This window comes from Phaenicophaeus curvirostris, chromosome 19 (genome assembly GCF_032191515.1).
Source record: "Phaenicophaeus curvirostris isolate KB17595 chromosome 19, BPBGC_Pcur_1.0, whole genome shotgun sequence".
Taxonomy (NCBI): domain Eukaryota; kingdom Metazoa; phylum Chordata; class Aves; order Cuculiformes; family Cuculidae; genus Phaenicophaeus; species Phaenicophaeus curvirostris.
The window spans coordinates 2,298,469-2,303,274 of record NC_091410.1 but is presented as its reverse complement, the minus strand read 5'-3'; positions in this window follow the sequence as shown (position 1 = coordinate 2,303,274).

Genomic DNA, 4,806 nt, shown 5'->3' with positions numbered 1-4,806 from the left:
GGTCCCCGCGGAGCAGACGCGGCGCAGCCGGGCGGCGCGGGGCTCGCTACATGACGGGGAGCGCCGCTCGTTACCCCATCGCCGCCCGTCCCGCTCGGGCTCTGGCGGCCGCAGCGCCTCGCCGCGGGCTCCCAGCTGAGGGGCGGCCGCCCCGCCCCCCGCCCCGCCCCGCCCGCCGCCCCGGGGGCTCCGGGGGCAGCGCAGCCCTCGGCGGGGCCGGGAGAGGCGCCGGACACGCGAGAGCCCAGCAGCCACGGGGTCCGGGGTCCGGTGGCTGCTGGGCTCTCGCGTGTCTCCGGGTACGAGGAAGCGCTCGGGGCTCCGTGTTGTTTGTCAAACTCTCCGACGGTGAATGACCGCGCTGGATAACTCCTTGTCGCGTTTGATGTCCCCTGTCTCCACCAGGGGAGCTTTTCCTTTTCTTAGGAAAAAATTTTTCACAGAAAGGGTCACTGGGCACTGGAACAGGCTGCCCAGGGAGGTGGTTGATTCACCTTCCCTGGAGGGGTTTAAAAGATGGGTGGACAAAGTGCTAAGGGACATAGAATCATAGAATAAGAAGGTTGGAAGAGACCCACCGGATCATCGAGTCCAACCATTCCTATCAAACACTAAACCATGTCCCTTAGCACCTCGTCCACCCGTGCCTTATACCCCTCCAGGGAAGGTGAATCAACCCCCTCCCTGGGCAGCCTGTTTCAGTGCCCAATCACCCTTTCTGTGAAAAATTTTTTCCTAATGTCCAGCCTAAATCTCCCCTGGCGGAGCTTGAGGCCATTCCCTCTCGTCCTGTCCCCTGTCCCTTGGGAGAGGAGCCCAGCTCTCTCCTCTGTACAACCTCCTTTCAGGCAGTTGTAGAAAGCAATGAGGTCTCCCCTCAGCCTCCTCCTTTCCAGGCTGAACACCCCCACCTCTCTCAGCCATTCCTCATAAGGCCTGTTCTCCAGCCCCTTCACCAGCTTCGTTGCTCTTCTCTGGACTCGCTCCAGAGCCTCAACATCCTTCTTGTGGGGAGGGGCCCAGAACTGAACACAGAATTCAAGGAGCGGTCTCATCAGGGCCGAGTCCAGAGGGAGGATAACCTCCCTGGACCTGCTGGTCACACCGTTTCTGATCCAAGCCAAGATGCCATTGGCCTTCTTGGCCACCTGGGCCACTGCTGGCTCATATTCAGTCGCCATCAACCAACACCCTCAGGTCCCTCTCCTCCAGGCAGCTTTCTAGACAGAAAAGCTTTTCTAGACATGGTTTAGTGTTTGATAGGAATGGTTGGACTCGATGATCCGGTGGGTCTCTTCCACCCTGGTGATTCTATGATTCTATGACCCCGACCTGCCCGGCCCAGAGAACCGGGGGCTTTGCCAGGGGGTCCCGCTGCTCGCGGGTGGTGCCCCGAGGTGCCTTTCAAAACCTTTCAGAAAAAAAGCGACAGGTCAGGATTTTTATTCTGTGTCCACAGGTTGAAGAGGGGTTAAAATATTTCCAGATCACTGGGTTTCTTGGTCTCCTGTTGTTTTTCAAGTGTCTGTCACGCTGCTTTGTTCAAGGCGCTGCACAGATTTTTCTAGGTGAGAGTTCACAGATGAGTATTAAACATTTACACCCCGTTCACAGTTTGGTGTGTCACCCTCCTTAGAGCCTTTTAAAACACCTTGCAAAGTGCCCTGGTGCTGCCTGGGAGGATCCGTGACTAAACCAGGATATTCCAGTTCTGAGTGCTTCCTACTTGCTTCTGCACCGAGGATTAAACCCTTCACAGTGTATCCCCTTCCACCTGTGGGTTTAGCTTTTCATGTCGTTTTTGTTTGGTAAATTACAGGTACTATTCTGTTGATTATGAAGTATTAACATAATTACAGTAATTATGTCGAAATGATGCAATGATGTAAACATGTAATTAGCATGCGAGGACAACACCGGAGTGATGACAACGTGCAATAATGCAAACTGCTTCTTCGCCTGCTCATGTGCCCTGACAGGGGCTTTAGAGCTCAGTGCCTTGATTATTTCTTTAGAGGGAGGGTTTGTGAGGAAGCAAAATATCCTGACAAAGAAAAGGATACCGACCAAACACTGTGCAGCTTCACTCCTTGCCGTGTTTGTGTGCGACCCCCTGCACGCCCCCCAGCTCGCTGGTATCTGATTTCTTTTGCAGTATTCCAACTCTCTGCATTTGATAAACAAGTGCCCAGGCAGGTTCTCACGTTACACTCTGGAACTTTGGAAACTGCCTGCAAAGCGGGCATTTCTCAGCCCCAGCGCAGCAGAGCGGAGCTCGGGTCAGGTTAAGCCTCCCCGGTTCCCGAGTAAGGGGCAGGAGGAGGCAGGGAACCTCTGCAGCGAAGGGGGCTGCTGGCTTTGCTCATTTGCATCTCAATCCCCACAATGCTCTTCCGGCTACTCACAGCTATTCCATAGTAGAGCTCTTGGCTGCGATCTGGGAACACGCTCAAAGGGTGAGGCAGCTTTTGGATGCACTGAGCTGTTTTCTGTTTGAGCTGTGAAAAGCAAACATCTTTTCAAGAGAGAACATTCTGAACAGTAATTTTTTTTGCGTTTACAATTCATAGCAGAACTTTACTGAAATCTAGGAGGAAAATACTGTATGTGGAAAGGAAGCATAAATCTTCTGCAGCAAAAGCTTCACGCTACTCTGCAAACACAAGCCACTAAGTCACTGGCCACACTGGCCTGATGTGGCAGGACTGCAGAGATGGGTTCTGGGAACAGCTTCATGCACTCAAACACTTGAACCCAAATAAAGTTCCATGGCCTTCCTCAAAGATCTACACAGTCACTTCACACACTTGAGTCCAAATTCACTTCAAATACTTGCTTGTCACATCTACAAACCTAGGCAGTCTTTGATTTTAAAGGACTGAGAGAACAGGAGGCTGCTGGAGGAGAACCTGCTCAATGAGAGGTGATTCATTTACCTCAGCACTCAAATGTGCAAATTTGGAGAAAAAGAAATTCAATCAGAGATGGTCTCAAGCCCAGCCCTGGGTTACGTTTTCTTCAAAGCGTGTCTGCTTTTAGATCCTAGGTATTAGGGACAAAACTCTCCTGCCAAGCTGGGACCCAGGCAGAGGGCACAGTAAGGGCACTTTCAGAAGGTGCATTTTGGGTTACGCACGTACAAAGCTGGTCTGGATAGTGCAGCAGAGCTTATCTGTTGAAAGGTCTCACTCAGCATTGCTGTCCCAAAGGGAATACAGACAGGGGGGCTGCAAGCTCCTCGAGAGCCTTGCAATCATTCCCCAGACCTTGTGTTGGTTTCCCCATGCGTCCCCGTGTTTTGCAACTCCCAGCAAGCTCTCTCTCTGCTGATTTGTTCTCGCTACACGACTTAGCTTGCAGGAGGGACTCAGGGGGCTGTGGTCACTGAGCAGACCCGAGGGCCAGCGCAGAGTGTGGAGCCTCTCCGGGGCTGCCAGGGAGGGAAACCCGAAACTTCAAAGGAGGAGGGGGAAGGAGCAGAAGGAAAGGCAAAGCCATAGATAAATAGCATGCGTGGCAAAGCAGGAGGGAGAAAAGACCAGTCTAGGAATTCAAAGAAGCCACAGAGAGGACAATAGAAAATCAATACAGGAGCAATACGAAATAAATAGAATTTGTGAGGTAAATAAGGCAGACAGACGGGGTGGGGGTGGTGGGCAGGGAGATGTTTAGTGGCTGAATAGGCAGTGAGAAATCCTTGTGTATGGGGAGGGGGGACCATGTAACTCACTCTCGTGAAACAATTACCAATGGAAATACACTCATCCATAATTGCCCCCTCTTGCTCATTCCTGCTATTTCTGTTAGCACCAATATCCAAGTTCCCGTTACTCCTATATTGCCAATTCTAGTGGCTGCCTTTCTTGTTTAAAATGGAAAAGTTTTGGCCTTTGGAATGTAACAGAAATCCACACACATTTAAAGAAAAACAAACAACTCTTTCCTAGAAGAAGCTAGTGTTAACAGCACTCCTGGAATCAAGACCTAGGACAGTAGGATTTTGGATGAAAGTATGTCCATTCCACAATGGCATTTTCAGGAGTGAGGCAGCACCGCAGGGGTGGTGGGAGCACGCTGTCTCTGTCCCCTTGGGCACACGGCAGCCAGGACACAAACAGTGACGCCGCACTGGCAGCCGTTGCCAGCACAGCCCGGCTTCCGCACTGGATGTTGGCATTAGGATCCCAAGCAGTTCCCACTCAAATCAATGGATTCTGCTGTAGGCACAAAAGTGAGAGTTGGGTGTTTTCAAGAGTCTCAACTGCCTGATAAACAGAAAGAATCTGGGGGAGGGAGGAATCATTCGTTGGTCAAGTTAATTACAAGCTAATTACAAGACATAACACCTAAATCCATAAATAAAAAAGAGGAGATGCCCAGGCTCATGATACATCTGAAGCACTGAACGTACCTGAGGTCACCCCTACTGGGTCTTGCCGCACAAGGGAATGTGAGAACAGGGGGGCTGCCTCTGCAGGCAAACAGCTTCACTGACCACCAGTACTGAGGCTCCAAAGGCAAAAGAGTAGTTTGGCCAAGGTATATATATTATTTTTTTTAATTCCTACACTTCTGCTTGCTGGCAAATAAATGTTCCTTTCTCCTCAAGGTCTTTATTTCCATCTCATCTCAACTCCTGCCTGGTGTCCTGCAGCAGCAATGGGGACCTAGGCCCCCCGCCCCAGCCCTGCCACCTAAGAGCTGAACCACCTGCTGCAGTGCCTGCCTCGTGGTGTGGACTATACAGAGGGAGACTACACTCCTGGATACATTTGCCTTAATTTAAGCACCGAAGCCTTCTAAAAT